Source organism: Bos javanicus, chromosome 18 (assembly GCF_032452875.1).
Source record: "Bos javanicus breed banteng chromosome 18, ARS-OSU_banteng_1.0, whole genome shotgun sequence".
Taxonomy (NCBI): Eukaryota; Metazoa; Chordata; class Mammalia; order Artiodactyla; family Bovidae; genus Bos; species Bos javanicus.
The window spans coordinates 26,869,496-26,891,619 of NC_083885.1; the positions used below are offsets into that span (position 1 = coordinate 26,869,496).

At 42.4% G+C, this 22,124-nt stretch overlaps 1 long non-coding RNA gene and 1 pseudogene across 1 annotated transcript in view; one reads left to right on the forward strand and one right to left on the reverse strand.

Moving 5' to 3' along the window:
* Positions 1 to 7,746: 7,746 nt before the first annotated feature.
* On the reverse strand, positions 7,747 to 19,483 carry LOC133229412 (Y-box-binding protein 1-like; annotated as a pseudogene).
* Positions 19,484 to 21,822: 2,339 nt separating this feature from the next.
* LOC133229850 (uncharacterized) overlaps positions 21,823 to 22,124 on the forward strand; it is a 75,831-nt gene continuing 75,529 nt past the window's right edge. Inside the window, exon 1 of the long non-coding RNA XR_009730660.1 lies at positions 21,823 to 22,038. This is a non-coding gene — a long non-coding RNA (uncharacterized LOC133229850). The remainder of the gene's footprint in view (positions 22,039 to 22,124) is intronic.

A 22,124-nucleotide genomic window follows, 5' to 3' on the forward strand; every position in this document is an offset into this window, starting at 1 on the left:
AACTGTATTTTCTGATCTAGCATCTATATATATGTATATGTATATTTATGTCTTTATCTGTATCATTTGTCTGTCTAAATCCTGGGCTCATTCCTTTCTTTTATTCAGTATAATTTTTGAAGATCTACCTAGGAGGTTCCCAGCAGTGAGCTAAGAGCTATGCAGTCTTGACAGAGAATGAGCAAAGCTGAATCTGACAGTGTGGGGCTAGGGAAGATGCATGCTAATACACCACTGCATGTGTGACATATTTTAACAATGGAGGAGTGGGGGACATTAAAGCAGTCCATAACGGGTATCCCCAGTCCCCAGCTAGGTTTAGAAGTTTGAGCAGCCTGCTAATGTAGTCAGCCCTCGCCCCAGCTGGATAAGTGTGAGAGCATCTGTTCATCAGGTACTTGCAGGAGAGGCTGAATAGGGGAGCGGTGGTGGCAGTGCTGAGACTCTCCTCATGAGGAAGTTTAGCTACTGCGGCTTTTAGGCAGTCAGCCCCTCTGAATTTCACCCCCGCCAGCAGTTCCATAGTACATACTAGAAAGGACTCCTGTAGATTCAATGTCTTCTCATTTCATTTCGAGTGATGTTTCTCTACCTTTTCTAGAGGAGGACTCTGAAATGTTGGGTCTGCTGAAGTCTCCCTGAGAAATAGTGTTTAAAGAGCCTCTGAGGAGGAGGAAAGACTGTGAATTTGAAGAAGGACTGGGAGAAGGAGTCTGAGAAAAACGGAGCATTATGTCCAAGAGTGCTGGGGAGAAGAGAGCAGCTGCTGAGACCAGGAGGTCAGCGGAGATGAGAGACACCCGGGGATCAGGGAAGGGATACGGAAATACGGGAGGTTGACTTGAGATGGGGCTAGAAGGATGGGTCAACTTTACCCCTTTTATTCACTTGTACCCACAGTTCTATCCTTTTCCCTTTTCTGCTCTTTTCTGTGCTTTGCACAGTGACCCTTGCAGAGTACCTCACTGAGACTCCCTGGCTGGAAGGCTAATTGTTGGATTTGACCAGTAAGATGCAGTGGCAATATACTGAAATGTGTAGAGAGAGAGAGGTCGGCATATATCTCTCCAAACCCTCTTCCTGCTTTGGTTCCTGTCTCAGGCAAGAACGACACCCCCCCCACCCCCCAGTTTCTCTGAGAACTCTCCTGCAAGGCTCCATCTCCATCTTGGGTTCCTGAAACATCTTAACTTTGGCTTTAGGGATATTAATGTCATCTCTTCACATTATTATTATTTTTAAAATGTATTTATTTATTTGGCTGTGCCAGGTCTTAGTTGCAGCACATGGGATCTTCCATCTTCATTGTGGCATGTGGGATCTTTAGTTGTGGCATATAGGAACTTTTTTTTTTTAGTTGCAGCATGTGGGATCAAGATTCCTGACCAAGGATTGAATCCGGGCCCCCTGCAATGGGAATGCAGAGTCTCAGCCACTGGACTGCCAGGGAAGTTCCCACATTAGTATTTCTTCTTGCCCGTCATCTTTGATTGTTTCCTAACTATGGCTTCCCTGGTGGCTCAGATAGTGATGCATCTGCCTGCAATGTGTGAGACCCAGGTTCGATCCTTGGGTTGGGAAGATCTCCTAGAGAAGGAAATGGCAACCCACTCCAGTACCTTTGCCTGGAAAATCCCATGGACAGAGGAGGCTGGTAGGCTACAGTCCATGGGGTTGCAAAGAGTTGGAAAAGAGTTGGACACGACTGAGAGACTTCACTTTCACTTTTTTAACTGTGGCTGTACTCTTGTAATTGGTCCCTAATTTAAAATATCTTCATCTGAATGATCTAGGATCAATTCTGCTTCCTGCAGGGAGCCTGACTCATTTGGGTGGATTCTAAGGCTGTGTAGTGGAGGAAATATCATGTAAATCCTATAAAATACCACTTTTCTTACCTCACCCGAGATGTTTGATTCCCACATCCTAGCTGCCGTCTATGGGGTTGCACAGAGTCGGACACGACTGAAGCGACTTAGCAGCAGCAGCAGCAGCAGTGACAATAAAAAGATGCAGCCTTGGTGAATCTTAGTGGTTGCTATCATGCCCCTTTCTGGTATGAACCATATATGAGACTGGCCGAAGGCTTATCTGTAAGGTTGTGTGCATGTGTGTGTGCTAAGTTGCTTCAGTTGTGTCCAACTCTTTGCGACCCTGTGGATTGTAGCCCACCAGACTTCTCTGTCCCTGGGATTCTCCAGGCAAGAATACTGGAGTGGGTTGCCATGCCCTCCTCCAGGGGATATTCCTGATCAGGGGATCAAACTCACGTCTGCCTACGTCTCCTCTATTGTAGGCATCTTCTTTACCCACTGAGCTACCTGGGAATCCCATCTGTAAAGTTAGTAGGAGGGTTTTCCATATCTCCTGATTTCCTCCTCTCCCTGCCTACTTGGAAGGCCATTTCTGACCTTTCATGTTGACTGCTATTGTGTGCTAAGCTGATGAATTTTAAAAAACGATCCCCAAAGCTACACACATTTTCAGATCCACAGCCAATACATAGGCTTTATGGATCCATGATAAAATATATATGGTTTATGATGATTTAGTAAGTTACTCCTTTCTCCAAGACAGGAATCCTGGTGATAAAACCTTGGCCCAGAATATAGTATCTCAATATCTACCTCATTTATGATGTGGGTCATGAGTAATTTGTGACTGTTCATAGTTAAGTGCTGAAGTTCGCAAATAATTACCTCAGGATTCATAGTTACCTTGCAATAACAGAATACTTTCTTGCGGAGTGCTGTGCTTCTTTGAGAAACAAAAAAGTAATTAAGATACAGCTAGCATGCAGGAATTGTATAGAAAATCCAGCCTCTTTGTCTGTGTCACAGTCATGAATGGAGTGGTGATTCTGGTATTTAACCAGCACCTTGGAATACAAAGACCGAGAGCCACTGCCTTCACAGTTAACTATGACTAGAGGTAAAATTTCTTATTTTGTGATGTGTGTATAAGGAGATCCTATTTTCTTTTTGTGGGAGAGTAGATGGCAAGGAATAATAATCGCTCAAAAGCCAGGAGTGTTTGCATCTGGGGTGTCAGTTTCAGGACGGTGGAGACTTTGTTTTTCAGTGCTTTTTGGCCCCAGTGAGTAGACTAATATCTGGCATATAACAGATACTCAATACATATTAGTGGAAAGAAGGGTGAATTGGACAGTTTCCTTTCTGGACACACACAGGTACTTCCTTCTCAACCTCTGTGCCTGAGATGCATTATAAGAGGGCAGTAAGAGAACAGATTTTAGAGGCCAGTAAAACTGCTTGCATGCAGAACTGTCCTTCCTTTCGAGTGCCATCTCATGTGATTTAACTGATTTTGTGTGCTTCAATTTCTTCATCTATTCTTTTGTAAAATAAGGTACTAATATTTATGTCACTCTGTTGTAAGAGTGGTATAGCATGAGGTGTGTGGAAACCTTAAACAAATGATTTAGCATTATTATTATTTTTACCATATGATATTACTTATGAGCAAACTGTTTTTGTAATTTCTGTTTCAGGAGAAATTGACAGATGCAAAACTGGTAGAATCTTTGGGGTGGAAATAAATTGTTGGGGCTAACCATGGTTTACACCAAGGCCTGGGTCTTTCTCCACCTAAGTTTTACTAAATATGGGTGAAAGATGGCTCTGATTAAAGGAAACAATCGTTTTGATCAGTTTGATTCAAATTACTCTTCATGTCAGGGGAAGAACAGCCAACTAGTTTTTCTGAAAAGAAGCACAATAGGTTAGCCAGAGCTCTAGGAACTAGGAGACTAGTCAGTTTTCTCATCCCTGCCTTCTCTCTGTTACAGAGCTGCTAGGAAGACCATCTCAGAGAATGGACCGGAATGTCCTATGTTAACTTTGGAACCTATACATATCTTAGAAGTTACCATTCCCTCCCTCCCCCTGAATTTTATTTATCAGTTTACATGACCATGCAGAGTGAAGTAAGTCAGAAAGAAAAAAACAAGTACTGTATATTAACACACATATGTGGAATCTAGAAAATGGTACAGATGAATCTGTTTGCAGGGAAGGAACAGAAACACAGATGTAGAGAATGGATATGTGGATACAGAGTGGGAAGGGGTGGTGGGATGAATTGGGAGATTAGGTTTGACATAAATACACTCAGTTCAGTTCAGTCGGTCAGTCGTGGCCAACTCTTTGCGACCCCATGGACTACAGCACTCCAGGCCTCCCTATCCATCACCAACTCCTGGAGTTTACTCAAACTCATGTCCATTGAATTGGTGATGCCATCCAACCATCTCATCCTCTGTTGTCCCCTTCTCCTCTCACCTTCAATCTTTCCCAGCATCAGGGTCTTTTCAAATAAGTCAGGTCTTCACATCAGGTGGCCAAAGTATCAGAGTTTCAGCTTCAACATCAGTCCTTCCAATGAACATTCAGGACTGATTTCATATAGGATGGACTGGTTGGATCTCCTTGCAGTCCAAGGGACTCAAGAGTTTTCTCTAATACCACAGTTCAAAAGCGTGAAGTCTTTGGCACTCAGCTTTCTTTATAGTCCAACTCTCACATCCATACATGACTACTGGAAAAACCATAGCCTTGACTAGATGGACCTTTGTTGGCAAAGTAATGTCTCTGCTTTTTAATATGCTGTCTAGGTTGGTCATAAATACACTACCGTGTATGGTGGCTCAGACGGTAAAGCGTCTGTCTACAATGCAGGAGACCCGGGTTCGATCCCTGGGTCGGGAAGATCCCCTGGAGAAGGAAATGGCAATCCACTCCAGTACCATTGCCTGGAAAATCCCATGGACAGAGGAGCCTGGTAGGCTACAGTCCACGGAGTCGCAAAGAGTCGGACACAACTGAGCGACTTCACTTTCACTTAGGTTGGTCATAAATACACTACCATGTATAAAATAGATGGTGCGAAGCTGCTGTGTAACACAGGGAGGTCTGCTCAGTGCTCTGTGATGACCTAGAGGGGCAGTATGAGAGGGAGGGAGGTTCAGGTGAGAGGGAATATATCTATGCATATAGCTGATTCATGTCACTGTATAGCAGAAACTAACACAGTAAAGCAATTATACTCCAGTAAAAAAATTAGTGAATCAGAATGGCCATCTTGGTAAAGACTAACCCATGACGGCAGGTGAGAGTGTGAAAAATTTGTAAACACCCGACTTACTGCTTTTTTGTAGTCTGGCCTTTCAGCTCATGAAAGTTGCTTCCTGTTGCCTATCTAAGAAACCAGGGGAACAAACATCCCAAGTCCAAGGGAGAAAAAGGATGCCTACTCTCTTCCAGGAAAAGTACCTGAAGCTTCCAGGGCCCCTCAGACTGAAAGCAAAAGAGCTAAATACTGTTACTCATAGAGAAATCAATACCAGCTTTTGTTGGACTTTCCTGGTGGCTCAGATAGTAAAGCGTCTGCCCACAATGCAGGAGACCTGGGTTCAATCCCTGGGTTGGGAAGATCTCCTGGAGAAGGAAATGGCAACTCACTTGAGTATTCTTGCCTGGAAAATCCCGTGTACTGAGGAACCTGATAGGCTATAGTCCATGGGGTCACAAAGAGTTGGACATGACTGAGTGACTTCACTTTCACTTCTTCTGTTCTGAAGAATGAGACAACTCTGTTCCAACTGGAGTGGGATGTTCCGGGTCTCACTTGTCCAGCAATTGCTGAGGTAGGAACCTGATAACCCCAGGTGATTGTGACAGTGAAACCCACTGGGGACTTGAGAATGTTGGTGCATTGCTTCTATTTATCTATTTCTTAAAGACAGAAGTGGAAGAGGTTTCAAGCAAATATTGTCTTTAAATAATGGAATGTAGTGAAACTCTTTTGCTGTTAAACTAGCCCGAGATGTCAATCTGCCTTATACACAGTGGCTTCAAACACTTTTTGACTATGGGATCCCGTGCTGAATCCAGAAGCCCAGTAAGCGATACAGGTAAAGATGAACCTATTCCTGTTGTAGGGAAATGGGGGCCACTGGTTTGGTCCCTGACTATGTTGTTTGCCTGGTGATTGTCATCTCTAAGATGAAATTCTCTTAGCTCTGGCCACTCTGCTCAGGTTGTTCAGCCCATCTGTCGGGTCACCCAGATGATGCCCCTTCCTGCTGGGCCTCTCAGGTAGAGTCATCAGGGACCATGTGGGCACTTCAGATGAGGACTATCGCATCTCTTGTCTTTCCAGGGTATAGTGAAGTACCTGGCACCTACGGATGTCGGTGTGTGCTTGCTTGGTTTACCTGGATTCCACTTTTTCCTTCTTTCTGTTACTACTTGTACCTGGGTTCTTCTTGTTTTTTCTGTCTATCTCTGGGATATGTTTGTTCTCTAAATTCTCGGCTCCTTCAGGTCTGGGCTATCCTACTGACCATTGAGCTTTTCATTGACATGCCAAGATGTAATATTTGGGTGGAGATGTTGAGCTCTTTGGAGACAGTGGGGGCCTTGAATGCCAAGAGGAATCACTATGTGTTGAACAAGACCTCTCTCTACAACTTATTTACGCATGAATATGTCTAACTTGTCTTGTGATCAGTTGCTCAGTCGTGTCCGACTCTTTGTAGCTCCATGGACTGTAGACTGCAAGGCTCCCCTGCCTATGGCATTTTCCAGGCAAGAATACTGGAGTGGATTGCCATGCCCTTCTCCAGGAAATCTTTCTGATCCAGGGATTGAACCCGTATCTTTTATGTCTCCTGCATTGGCAGGAAGATTCTTTACCACAAGCACCACCTGGGAAGCCCCATATGGCTACTTAATGAGCATTTATTGAGCACCGACTCTGTTTCTGACACTGTTTCTGATGACAGAAAAACAGCAAAGAATGACAAACAGAATCTCTGCCCTTAAAGAGCTTACTTTCTAATGGAGGAAAACAAATATAAACAACATGAAAAAATGAAAAATAATAGATACCACAGTGATAATTAATATAGGATGATGTAACAGAGTGGCTGGGTGCCTCTGTTTAGTCAAGAAAAGCCTCCCTGAGAAGGTAACAGGCTGGGAACTGAGTGACGAGAAGGAACTAATCCTGCAAAGATTAGAGGAAGAGCATGTCAGTAAGAGGAGACAATTAATGCCAAGGCTTTATGGATGCTTTCTGAAGCAGAGTGGAAATGTGGCAATAGATAGGATCAGAAAGATTAGAGAGGACCAGATTGGATAGGACTGATGCTAAAGCTGAAACTCCAGTACTTTGGTCACCTCATGATAAGAGTTGACTCTTTGGAAAAGACTCTGATGCTGGGAGGGATTGGGGGCAGGAAGAGAAGGGGAAGACAGAGGATGAGATGGCTGGATGGCATCACTGACTTGATGGACATAGGTTTGGGTGAACTCCGGGAGTTGGTGATGGACAGGGAGGCCTGGCGTGCTGCAATTCATGGGGTCGCAAAGAGTCGGACACGATTGAGCAACTGAACTGAACTGAACTGATTGGATAGGTCTCTGTAAGCCAGGACAGGTAATGTAATGTTATTCTCTTTTTTTAACTTAAACAAATCCTTTTGCAAGTTAAGACCTTTATTAAGATGGTGTTTGCAGTTTGTTGACTTTTTTTGAAAAAATCAAGTTGTAAACTTTCATTTACAACTTAAAAATGAGGTCCTTAAAAATCCCAGCTTCATAGATATGAAACAATTTAAAACCTTTAATGCTGTATTGAGAAAAACCAGGCTTCAAAAACAAACAAACAAACAAACAAACAAACAAAAAAACAAACACATTTGTCATTACCAAAAAGAGATGTCTTTAGGTAAAAATGAAAACCCCATGCTGCAGGGACAGTGCAGATAGTTCTAGTCATTTGGTCAATGGGCAAAAAGTAACCAGTTAAGGTCTTCAGCTCCTATCTTCTGTTCATTTCTTACTGCTGGAATCTCATGTTCATTTCTTCTTCTTGGATGATTAAACTGGATGACTGGAGTGGTGACAGGCTGGCATTGACTTAGCACTGCCCTACTCAGTCAGCCCTGGGAGTGGATGAATTCTCAGTGGGTGGATGGACTGTATTTGTCTCTTTGTTGTCCTTTGGTTGAGGGTTTTCTGGGTGTCTGCGTCAGTAGTTGAAGTTGCAGCAGTATCCATATTGAGGTGGCCATTGACCTTGGTCTGGTGTCCTGGGTTTTCCTTCTCTTCTTTATTGCCTTCCTCTCTAGGCTGTCTGACAAGGAGGAGCCCTGCGGAATTTTGGTCTCTAACCTGATATATATATTCTTTCTCATGGGCTTACCTTTTTCTGCATCCTGGTTGTCAGCTCCCTCTGTCCCTGCTCAGTGTGCAGGAGGCTTGGAATACTGTGGTCCCCACCTAGGCGGTCTCTGCATGTGGTAAGGTGGACACCAGGAGCACACTTCCATCCCTCAATTTCTGCCACTCTCACTATCTTGGTAACTCTGCTGCTCATGGTGTGGAGGACCCTGCATGGACCACGCCTACCTGCTTGTGGTCTGCGCTGACCGCTCTGCACTGTAATTCCACCAGCCCCTGTAACATGTGCTGCCTACCCCATCTTTTCTTTTTTCAACAATGTCATACTCCATACTTTCTCCATCTCCTACCCTGCCAAGGTGCTTCTGGGGTTATTCTTCTTTATGGCGGTCTGGTGTACAAATACACCAAGGAAGACCTTGGTGTCATTCCTGTCGACGAAGCCACATCCGTCTCTTACATTGAACTGCTTGGCTATTCCCAAACCCCTCCGTGCAAAACCTTCACGTCCCTCCTGCCTTCATTCATCATGCCTTTGTAAAGCTCTCCAGAGAATGAGACTAGACACAGGATTTCTTTTTTCCATCTTACCACACTTCCAACTTCCTGAGATATTTTCTCTGTGGCAGACTCCCACCCTCACCCCATTAAATAAAAGACACTGATGAAAGGATTGTGGGTTTTATTGAGAATGAAACAATAACCACAGGGGGTTGGAGAGAGTAATCTGGTCAGTCACGCTGCAATGGAACTCAAGTGAATGGAAAACTGAACTTGAAACTCTATGTGAGCTGATAGCATCAAGAACACAATCCCTGAGAACTTGTCTAATCCCCTCTCATCTCTGGGTTTCTAGAAGGTAATTAGTGATGTAGAAGGTAGTGTATGGAGTGCATACAGTGTGCTACCCTCTTAATGTATTTCATTTTATTTAATTCTCTATGTAATTCCACATGGCTGTTAGCTATCTCTCCATTTTACATATACAAAGACAAGGCTCTGAAAGACTAAATAATTTGTTTAAACCCAGTTAGAAGACTAGTAGTAGAGTCAAGATTTGAATGTGTTCTCTGTGTAACTTTTGTTCTTCTTTTCCTGTGCATAGGCTGAAAGATATGCAGTGGCAGAGCTAAGGGATTTTAACCTCTTTCCTATTTTCTGTAACCGTGTTAATTAGGATTCTTCTAGTCTCAGTGATAGAAACCCAACTCTAAGCTGCTTTGAATAAAAAGGAAAGTTTGTGGGCTGACAATTTAAAATATTAGCTTTGGGTATAGCTAGATCCAGGTGCTCAAACAACATCATTGGGAATGAGTTCTCTACATCTCTAGATTCTGCAGTTATGTTTTGTTCTCATTTCCAGGCAAGCTCTCAATTCAAGATGGTTCCAAGAGAATGCTGACTCACTTTTTCACTTTCTAAGTCTCTGGAGAAAACCCCTTGTCCAGTTGCTTTGAAATTGGCTTTGAATTGATGTAAGCCTATTTCAATCCTGCAATAATCACTGTGTCCAAAAGATGGAACTAAGTGGATTGGTGAGACCTGTGATATGTATGGTGATATGTATGGTTTCACCTCTAGATCTAGGACATGTGCCAGGCACATAAACACAAAGTGGAAAAAAGTTAGCTCCTTGAGAAAAATATTGGGTTGCTATTATTAAAAAATAGAAGATATACATTAGATAGGAATAAACAATGAAAGGCCATAGTGATACTCTATTAATACCACCTTACCAAGGCTTTTCTTCCCCCCCTTCCCCTTTCTCCCTTCCTCCCTCTTTTCTTCCTTCCCCTATCCTTTATTTCTATAATGTTTATTAAGCACACATGTATACAGCATCTTCTTGGATACTTCTTTGGACATTATAAAATATGTCTCTCATGCGTGCTCAGTTGTGTCCTACTCTTGCAACCCTGTGGACTGTAGCCTGCCAGCCTCCTCTGTCCATGGAATTTTCCAGGCAAGATTACTGGAGTGGCTTGGCATTTCTTTCTCCAGGTGATCTTCCCAACCCAAGGATTGAACCTGCAAGGATCTATTATTATTATTATTCTCATAGAGTAGAATGTTGAGACCCAGAGGTTGAAATGACCCTCTTTTCTCTAGAAGAATTTGTCCATGAAGAAAACATAGTCAGAGCTGGCAAGCTTCAGTGATACTTATATGTCTAAACAAGAGAGGGATAATCATTTGTACCCATGAGAAATCAAACCTGGGACTTTGACCTCATTAGCACTGAGCTACTAGCTCTATGGAATATAAAGCAGTGAATGGTATGAGAGAATTAATGCACATCCCAAATGTCTAATGTGTTACTAGCCTGAGAAGGCCCAGGGGCAATTGCAGCTCATTCTATGACTACAATATGAGCTATAAGTCATTAGGAGCTCTCGGAGGGGATTTATAAGGAAACACCCTCCATATATTTAGAAGCAAACTCTTGTCTTTATTTATTGTCTACTGTTTTTTAACATTGAGGGAATTGATGCTTAGTCTAAAGAAGCTATAAATGTGTTCGAGGCATAGTAGAATGGGATCTGTGGCTCTTCTGGAAGGGTGATAAATCATAGGTACCATTACCCTGGCTCTCCTTGATCAAAAGGTGTGTCAGGTCGAGCTTAGAAAATGAACCACTATTGCCTCCTGTGATTATGAGTCTGAGGTTTAACAGGCTTTTCTGAATCATCAACAGCATTAAGACATATCTCTGTCTAGGGCCTATGCTATCAAAAAATATCAGAAAGTGAATTACATAAAATATCAGAAATATTTTTTTAGATTTTGTTTTAAAAAATATATAGTTCTACAGTTAATTTTTTAAAAATTTATTATTTTAATTGGAAGATAATTACTCCACAATACTGTGATGGTGTCCGCAATATATCAACACAAATCAGCCACAGGCATACATTTTAATCTACCTCCATCCTTTACCCCCCTCCCACCTCTTTCCCCACCCTGTTCCTCCAGGTTGTCACAAAGTACAGGCTTTGGTTGCCCTGTGACGTGATTCAAACTTCCAAAGGCTATCTATTTTACATATGGTGAGGTATATGTTTCAATGCTATTCTCTCAAATCATCCTACCCTCTCCTTCTTCCACTGAGTCCAAAAGTCTGTTCTTTATGTCTGTTTCTCCTTTGTTGTCCTGTACTTAGGATCATCAGTACCATCTTTCTAGATTCCATATGTATGCATTGATATATGATATTTGTCTTTCTCTTTCTGACTTACTTCACTCTGTATAATAGACTCTAGCTTCATCCACCTCATTAGAACTGACTCAAGTGCGTTCCTTTTTATAGCTGAGTAATACTGCATTGTGTGTATGTACACAATTCCTTATCCATTCATCTGCTGATGGACATTCGGGTTGCTTCCCTGTCCTAGCTATTGGAATTGTGCTGCAGTGAACACGGGGGCACATGTGTCCTCTTCATTTCTGGTTTCCTCAGCGTATTTGCCCAGTAGTGGGATTCCTGGGTCATAACAATGTGTTTTACTTATTTATTTGGTTGTGCCAAGTCTTAGTTGCAGAATGTGGTATCTTTGATCTTTGTTGTGGCATGTGGGATTTTTGTTTTTTAATCGTGGCATGCAGAATCTTTAGTTGTGGCCTGTGGGAGTTAGTTCCCTGATTAGGGGTTGAATCCAAGCCCCCTGCATTAGGTGCACAACGTCTTAACCACTGGCCCATCAGAAATATTAACTAATCTTTCTGCATTTTCTATTGGAGTGAATCTGGCAAAAGGAGGAGGCATGCTCCTGTGAACAATTATTCATTAGGACGTATTTCATAAATATTTATTGTGTACTTTGTGTCTGTCAAGCAGCAGGCTTAAAATGGACCTGTTGGTCCTTTTACTCAAAAATCATACGATCTAGATCTGGAATGGGTAAAATAATAGATGTACAAGAAGACAGGCAGACATTAGATTGAATCCCCATTCTCTCATCTGCAAATGTTAAAGTTTCTGCTTTTAGTGTCCTTTTAAATGGGTAAATATTACCTCCTATAGAAATAAAGTTAAAGAGACAGTTTCTTTAGAGTGCCTATCGTGTGGCAAAAATCAGGATGTCAGAATTTTAGCACTTTTCCTGTTTTCTACCACTTTGTCTTGACAAATTGTCCTTTTCTCTTCTTCCTCCCTCCCTCCCAACTGATCAAGAGCTAAAGGCAAAACGTACTTTATTAGGGAAGAACCCACCCTGTCCAGATTCTCCTGTATTCTCTCTTGTCCTAGGGCTCATTGACCGACTGGGATGGAGCATAGACTTGCCCATCTTAGAGGAAATAAACATTTTTTCCTCAAAGGAAAAGAATCTTAAATCTAGGGAGCATTAATACATGTGCCTTTTATTTTTTCTTGTTTATTATGGTTTATTACAGGATGTTGAATATACTTCTGCTGTGCTATATAGTGGGACCTTGTTGTTTATCCATCCTGTATGTAATAGTTTCCATCCACTAGTCTCAAACTCCCAGTCCAGCCCTCCCTTAGCCCCCTTCCCCTTGACAACTGCAAGTCTTTTCTCTATGTTGATGAGTCTGTTTCTGTTTCATAGATAAGTTAATCTGCATTTTATTTTAAATTCCACTTATAAATGATATCATATGGTATTTATCTTTGTCTTTCTGACTTGCTTTGCTTAGTATGGTAATCTTTAGGTCTTCCATGTAGCTGCAAATGTCATGATTTCGTTCTTTTTTAGGACTCAGTAACACTCCATTGTCTGTCTACCGATCTATCACATCTTCTTTATCTATTCATCTATCAATGGACATTAAATTGTTTCTATTTATGGTTATTGGAAATGGTGCTGCTATGAACATAGGGGTGCATGTATATTTTCAAATTATAGTTTTGTCTGGCTATAATGTATATGCTTTTTAAATCCAGGAGAAATATTTACAATTATCAGACCCAGATGTGCATCAGAATCACCCTGAGGACCAGGTTAAAATATGTGGAAAAACTCTGAAGCAGTAAATCTCAGTTGGATTTTTCTGTTTAAAAAATGTTCACCACTGTGAACAGTAGATTCGATGCTAAAAACAAAAGGCTGTCAAGCCATGAAAGGTATGGAAGAAACTTAAGTGCATATTACTAAATGAAAGAAGCCAATCTGAAAAGGCTACAAACTATATGACATTATGGACAGGGCATAACAATGAAGACAGTAAAAAGATCGCTTGTTGACAGGGTTGGGTGAGGGGAGAGGGATGAACAGACAGAGCACAGAGGATTTTTAGGGCCATGAAACTATCTGTATGATACTCTAATAGTGGATGTGCGTGCATGCTAGGTCACTTCACTTGTGTCTGACTCTTTGCAACCCTATGGACTATAGCCCACCAGGCTCCTCTGTCCATGGGATTCTCCAAGCAAGAATACTGGAGTGGGTTGCCATGTTCTCCTCCAGAGTATCTTTCCGACTCAGGAATCAAACCTGCAGCTCTTATGTCTCGCTCATTGGCAGGTGGATTCTTCACCACTAGCGCCACCTGGGAAGCCCCTAATGGTGGACACATGTTATTATATTATGTGTGATGTATACATATTTAGGTTGCGTGTATTATAAGGTTGCAGATAGAGTAGGTGGCAGAGATCAGACTTAAACCCATGACTTTCTGACTACAAAGTCTACGATCTTTTTTCTGAACCAGGCTGCAAACAAGATTATAAACACAGAAGGTGTCACCTCTGCTCTTTGCTCCTGGACTAGGGGAGATACATCCTCCAGAAGAGGGAAGCTGACCTTTCCTCAGTATGCCTAAAAGGACTACACTCTGGTCTGCAGATGGTTCTCTGTACTTCTCAAAATTCATAACAGGAACAAGAAGTTTGCCTGGAGTCCATTTGATGGTTTATTTCAGGATATCTGGCCCTGGCAACCCATGGGATGCATATCAAGCAGGGAGTGAGGCCCTTGGACTGAATAAACAGCTGAAGACAGAAGTGGTGGATCGGCGTCAGACAGGGCAGAGGTGACTTGGCATCAACCCAGCCACACAGCTCCTTTCATTACTGTTCATTGGGATGATTATTAAATGCATTGCTTTTTCATCTTGATTTTTTTTCCTCTTGGCATACAAGAAGGATATTTATCTCATGATAGGATTTTAAAGCCAAGTATCAGGTTTTAGGTCTCTAAATGCCACTCCTGAATTCATATCACAAAATACTTTATATTTCAATGAATGCACAAGAAAAGCAAAGCATACCAGAGCCCCAGAGTTCTGAATGAAGAGGTTTGGACGTACTCGGTTGGCCTAAAACCTTGTTTAGGTTTTCCCATAAGGTGTAATGAGAAAGCCTGGACAAAATTTTTGGCCAACCCAATATTTGCTTTCTAGAGTGATTCCCTGGTTCACTTTGTGCCTGTGGTGGGTCAGAAAGACACTGAGCAAAGGAAGAAATAGCTGGGTGATGGAAGACGTTGTGGAGAGATGATTCATATTGTACCATCAAAGTGCAATTATAAATTAGGACTTGTTAAAAATTGTGTTTGGAGTTAGAATCACTAGTGTCTAAATCCTAGCTCTTCCATCTACCAGCTTTGTTATTTTAAGGAATTTCAGCTTTCCCAACTGTGAAACTGAAACATAGTGGGGATTTAATAGGATAAGGCCTGTCAAGTATTTAAGTGCTGGGCACTTAGATGGTGCTCAGAGAAAGCAGGTTCCCTTTCTTCTCAGTTCTATTTTTCAGAGCTGATTCACAAGGTTAAGGAGGAAGAGGAGGAGCAGGAAGAGGAAGAGGAGGAGTTTCTTCTTTATATTTCCTTTCAGACCTCTTATCAGCAGAGAGATGTATGGGATATATAACTGAGGAGAGGAATAGATGAAATTTTTAGTTGGATAGTGTGGTCAAGGGGCTTCCCAGGTGGCACTAGTGGTACCCACTTGCCAATGCAGGAGATATAAGAAATGTGGGTTTGATCCCTGGGTTGGGAAGATCCCCTGGAGGAGGGCTTGGCAACCCATTCCAGTATTCTTGCCTGGAGAATTCCATGGACAGAGGAGCCTGGCGGGCTACAGTCCATAGGGTTGCACAGAGTTGGACACGACAGAAGCAACTTAGTGTGCCCAGAAACGTGCACGTGCACACACACACACATGTGCACAGAGTAATCAAAACAAAGCAAAGAAGAAACTGAATGGTTTAGGTCCATATTTTGGGGGCTGGAGGTAGAAACAGAAGTGGAGAGTTGAGAAGATGTGAGAGTAAAGTGAAGTGTGAGGCAGGTATGGATAAAGTGCAGGCTTTTTATTGGGGCAATCTTCTATAGGCTCTTGTATAATTTTCTTGGATGGAAATTGTAAAAAGTTAATAAACAGAAACCTCGATTAGAGTTGGGAGATCAGTAGGGGGAGGGTTTACCCTGTGAGGTGAGCCAAGCCCAGCAGGAAGGAGAACACCTCCTCTTCTTTCCTGGCAAGAACTCAGCCAATGAACAGCCATGGACTTTGTTTATTATGACCCTCCCAGCTTCTTTTTCCTCTCTGTAAAAATGTTTTCCTTTTCTTGCTGTGGGGGGCCTTGCCTGAGGCTTGCCATGGTTGCAGACCCTGAATTGCAATTCTCTGCTGATCATGAATAAACCCATCTTCAGAGACATATCAGGCAGTCTATTTATTTCAGGTCAACAGAATCAAAAAGTCACAATCAGGATGAGAAAAAAGGACCTGGCTTTATCTGCTTCAGTTTGAGTTATATTATTTTCAGATATTTGACCATCATCCCTGAAGGGGGTAATTTATTTATTTTTAATTTAATTTTATATTGGGATATAGTTGATTTACAATGTTGTATTAGTTTCAGATGTACAGCAAAGTGGTTCAGTTATATATATATATGCTGCTGCTGCTAAGTCACTTCAGTTGTGTCCGACTCTGTGTGACCCCATAGACAGCAGCCCACCAGGCTCCCCGTCCCTGGGATTCTCCAGGCAAGAACACTGGAATGGGTTGCCATTTCCTTCTTCAAGGCATGAAAGTGAAGTCGCTCAGTCGAGTCTGACTCTTAGTGACCCCATGGACTGCAGCCCAGCAGGCTCCTCCATCCATATATATATATATATATATATATCCATTATTTTTCAGATTCTTTTCCTGTGCAGGCTATTATTGAGTAGAGTTCCCTATGCTGTTCAGTAGGTCCTTGTTGATTATCTATTTTATATATAGCAGGGTATATATGTTAATCCCAACCTCCTAATTTACCCCCACCCCCCTCACCTTTCCCCTTTGGTAACCATAAGTTTGTTTTTCAAGTCTGTGAGTCTGTTTGTTTTGTAAATAAAGTAATTTGTATCACCTTTTTAGATTTCATGTACAAGTGATATCATATGATATCGTATGATTTTTCTCTGACTTCACTTGGTATGGTAATCTCTAGGTCCATTCATGTTGCTGCAAATGGCATTATTTCATTCCTTTTTATGGCTGAGTAATATTCAATTGTATATATGTATTATATCTCCATCCATTAATCTGTCAATGGACACTGCTTCCATGTCATGGCTATTGTAAACAGTGCTGCTGTGATTACAGGGTGCACGTAGCTTTTCAAATTATGGTTTTCTCCAGATACATGCTTAGGACTGGGGTCAGATATTTAACCATCATCCCTGAAGAGGGTACTTTAAATACACTTTCCCTTGTTCACTGTTTGTGACCTAAATCCTCTCCATCTATCTTGCTGCTGCTAAGTCACTTCAGTCGTGTCCGACTCTGTGCGACCCCATAGACGGCAGCCCACCAGGCTCCCCGGTCCCTGGGATTCTCCAGGCAAGAGTGCTAGAGTGAGTTGCCATTTCCTTCTCCAATGCATGAAAGTGAAAAGTGAAAGTGAAGTCGCTCAGTCGTGCCCGACACTCAGTGACCCCCTTGGACTGCAGCCTTCCAGGCTCCTCCATCCATGGGATTTTTCAGGCAAGAGTACTGGAGTGGGGTGCCATTGCCATCTATCTTATGTTTACCAAATTCCAGAGTACTGATTTCCTTTCTTTTCTCATTCTAATGCCTTTCCTTGAATAAGGCAACTGCTTTCTCTTCTCTGGCCAGTGTTCTCTTTCCTGGATTTGCCTGAACCTTGCCCTTTGATCCCTCATGCTCTGGCTGCTGCCCTAGATAACCCCTCATATGAAAGAGCCCTGTGTTCTGGAACTGACCAAGCCTTGGTTCACTTGACTGAGATCCCTCACTGAAATTAACTCACTTCCCTGTAAAGGGGAATCTGAAAGTCTTTGTCTTTGCCAGTCAGAGAATTTTGATGGCGATCATTGAACTTTACAATCAAAACAAATTTTAAGGGCCTCAGTTTGTTTCCAGTAGTAATCGGTTTGAAAAGGCGTATGAAAGTACAAACTTGTTTTCATCTCTTTATCTGAGTATCAATGCAGAAAGGAACCAACCTGATGTAGAGAAATAAAATGAAATAATTAACAAGTTGCAGAATGTGAACCACCTAAGATAGAACCAAGCAGGCCCATTGGAGATAATGGTTATCTATTTGCAGTAAACACGAAGTGAGAACAATTCTTGTCTTGTGATAACATTCAACTGAAAGGAAGTAAATTAGATGTAGACAAGGCCAGGAGAGGATTACAAACACATGCAGGGCCAGACAGTACAGAGGGAAGATGGGGGCACGGGGGCAGAATTTTTTCTTTATCAGGTAATTGAAATAATGCTTTATATTAACAGTATGAGTTAAAGTGGAAACTGGAGTCAGGAGGTACTGGAAAAAAAAGAGGGAGGTAGAGGGAGAGAATGCCAAGACCACTAGAAACTGAGTTAAGAAAATAAAGAATAACTGAGGGTCTGCTGCTGCTGCTGCTGCTAAGTCACTTCAGTCGTGTCCGACTCTGTGCGACCCCATAGATGGCAGCCCACCAGGCTCCTCTGTCCCTGGGATTCTCCAGGCAAGAATACTGGAGTAGGTTGCCATTTCCTTCTCCAATGCATGAAAGTGAAAAGTGAAAGTGAAGTCACTCAGTCGTGCCGGACTCTTAGCGACCCCATGGACTGCAGCCTACCAGGCTCCTCCGTCCATGGGATTTTCCAGGCAAGAGTACTGGAGTGGGTTGCCATTGCCTTCTCCAACTGAGGGTCTACTGTGTGCCAAATGCTTCTACATATATAATCTCACTTAAGCCTGTAAAGTGGGATCAGCAGTTCCATTTTTCACGGAGGGGGAGTGGGCTCAAATATAATAACTTGCCTCATATCTTTGTAGCAAGTAAGTAGTGGAGTTGAGATAAAAGCTAAGGTGTACCTGACTTGAAAGACTCGTTCTCTCTAATGTACCACACCATCTTATAACTGCTGAGTGATTTTGTACCATTGAGACCCACATTTGTTGTTGGTAGTCGCTAAGTCATGTCCAACTCTTTTGCAACCCCATGGACTGTAGTGTGCCAGTTTTCTCTGTCCATGGGATTTCCCAGGCAAGAATACTGCAGCGGGTTGCCATTTCCTCCTCCAGAGGATCTTCCCAACCCAGGGGTTTAATCCATATCTCCTGCCTTGGCAAGAGGATTCTTTACCACTGAGCTACCTGGAAAGCTCCTGACACCCAAAAGACTGTTAAACAAATCTAGATATGGCTGGGACATTAAGGGGGGTGGGCTACTCTGTTTCTCTGTTACTCATGTATACACACTCACATGCACACATGCACACATACACACACACAGCCTTGGTCCCACATTGAGTTGCTAGCTTTATATATCCATTTGAGTGTCTCACAAACAGATCAGATTCAACTTATCTAGAAATCACTAGAGCATCCTCCTTTGATTGTCACTTTTTGCCTCCTCTGTCCATCAGCTCAAGTCAGAAATTTGAAGTTTCCTTTGATCCTTTCTTTCTGTTAAGCTCACGTTCAATAATCTCCAACTCTTATCAATTCTACCTCCAAAATGTCTCTGTTTACTTTTTTTCCCCATTCATTCTATATCAGCTTTGGTATGGCTAACATCCTCTCCTGCAAAGAACACTGGTCTTTTCTAGCATTTATTCCTCCCTCCCCAAATCCACTTTCCATGTTGCAGACGCAGAGATGATTATAAAATACAAATGTGCATTAATTTTCTGTACCTCTCCTTTTCTTTAGTATAAAGTTCAATGTCTGTATATAATAAGTCTGTTTAATAGTTTTTCATTGGATATCGCCTCTTACCTGCCTCCAGTTCCGTAAGTAGGTGGAAAAATTGCATTCTCTGCAGTGTCATCACACTTTCGTAATCATCCAGCTTTTTGAACATGCTCTTCTTTCTATATGGTTCTACATGGAATATTTTTCTGCCTTTCTTTTGTTTTTACCTGGACTAATTAGTTCCTACTTGTCCTCCAGAAGCCAGTACAGATATGTCTTCCTGTATTATTTCAGGAGAAAGAGCAAAAACATTAACTAAGATCAGATTTGTCTTTCGAGAAGGGGAAAAGATTTTTCATTCTTCTTCACAAGCTCCCTTTCTGAATGGAGGGGTCCCTGTCTCATTTTCATCACACCACAGCATATAGTCATAACACCAGTTAGCATGCATTTCAGGGTAAATAATCCTTCTAAAGAGTTGTTTTCTATCTAGTTCACCTCTTCTCTTTATGGCTCTGAATAGGAGAGCAATTGGTTAATTCTTCTTACTTGGGGAATGGTATGGTGTCCTGGAACCCACTTCAGTATTCTTGCCTGGAGAATCCCTGTGGACAGGGGAGCCTGGCCAGCTACAGTCTATGGGGTTGCAAAGAGTCGGATATGACTGAGGGACTAAGCACAGCACAGCACATGGTGCATTAGAGGATTGCTGGTGGCTCAGACGGTAAAGAATCTGCCTGCAGTATGGGGGACCTGGGTTCAATCCCTGGGTCAGGAAGATCTTCTGGAGAAGGGAATGGCAACCCACTCCAGTATTCTTGCCTGGAGAATTCCATGGACAGAGGAGCCAGGCAGGCTACAGTCCATGGGGTTGCAAGAGTCAGACACGACTGACACGACTTAGCAGCAGCAGCAGCCAGTATTCTTGCCTGGAGAATTCCATGGACAGAGGAGCCAGGCAGGCTATAGTCCATGGGGTCGCAAGAGTCGGACACGACTGAGCAACTTACACACACACACACACACACACACACGGTGCCTTTGGGCTTTCCCTGGTGGCTCAGCAGTAAAGAATCTGCCTGCCAAGGCAGGAGATGCAGATTCAATCCCTGGGATGGGAAGATCCCCTGGAGAAGAAAAAGGCAACCCACTCCAGTATTTTTGCCTGGGAAATCCCGTGGACAGAGGAGCCTGGCAGGCTACCATCCATGGGGTAACAAAAGAGTTAGATGTGCCCTAGCCACTAAGCAACAACACAGTGGCTTGAACATAGTAGATACTTGCTATGATCTGAATGTTCATGTCTCCCACAATCTCACATGGCAAGTTTCCTAATGGTGATGTTATGTATTACCAGGTGGGGTCTTGAGAGGAACTCAGGTCATGAGAGTGGAGCCCTCCTGAATTGAATTAATGTTTTTATAAAGGAGATCCCAGAGAGATCTCTCACTGTTACCACCATATGAGGACCAAATGAGAAAGTGCAGGCTGACTATGAGCCATGAAGAAAGCCCTCACCAAAACGTGACCATGCTAGAAGCTTGATCTTGGGCTTCCCAGCCTCTAGAATTGTGAGAAATAAATGTTTGTTGTTTATAAACCACTCGGTTAAAAGTTACAGCCCCTGCAAAAAACCAAGATAATACTGAAAAGGAAAATACATTTAGTTAACAAAAAAGAAAAAATTAAGTTGAGAGAAATCAGAAGAAATACTTCCACATTTCCATCTACTAAACATAACAATTGTAAATATTTTAGTATATTTCCTTCCAGTCTTTGTGGTAGGTGGTCTTAGTTACCCCATGGCATGAGAGATCTTAGTTCCTGACCAGAGATCGAACCTGCATCCCTTGCATTGCAAGCAGATTCTTAACCACTGGATTGCTAGGGATGTCCCCTTCCAGTTTTTCTTACAGGTACAGTCTTAATAATTGCCATGTATTAATACTCTGCTGTAAGTTTCCTGCCTTTCGCATAGGCAGACATTTTTAAAAACAAAAAGATTATTACATTGCTAGGAGGTTAATTCCGCCTCAACCCATCAACCTAAACATAAAATACTCTGTTTGGAGAATCTCAGGTGATAAGATATTCAACATTCATTTTATGTACACCACCTGCCAGACCATGTGTTAGGCACCTGAGGAGGGAAAGAAAAATCAAGCTTGGTTCTGCCCTCGAAGCACTTACATGAGAAAGGAAGCTTCACGTTCATATTTTATTTCCTGGGAGGTGACTCTCTAATGTTGGCGTAAACTTGTTCTGTGTAGTTGAGATTATGCTTTTAAAGTACAAGAAAAATAAGTTAGGCCCACTGAAGAAGTTTCAGCAAGGAGCCCATTTCTCAAAAATAAACAGACAAATAATCCCTGCAGATTAGCCAGCCGCTGTAAAATAATTTTAACACAATATCCAGCTGATCATTTGGGAGGCAAGCAAGTCAGCTGGTGGGGAGCGAACGTTAGCGACTTGGTTGTCATGGAAACTTTTCTTCCAGACCAGGAAAAAGGCAGTTGCGGGGAAACAGGCGATGTGGAAAAATAGCCCACTTCTCCATGATCTATTTCTCTGTTGATCACAAGTCGACAACCTACTGGGGCTGGGATTGGGGAGAGAGGCAGGCATCCCAAGCTTACAAAGGAGAGCAGCAGTCCCCCTTGTGCAGACAGACCCATGGGACATGGTTCAAACAAGAAGTATGCGGATAAAAGTTGGCGAGCCAAGGTCATACGTTTATTTTATTTTTATTCTTTTTTTTCCTTTTACTGTTTTTCTTTTTTAAAATGGTTCCGTTCAAGTTGTTAAAAGGC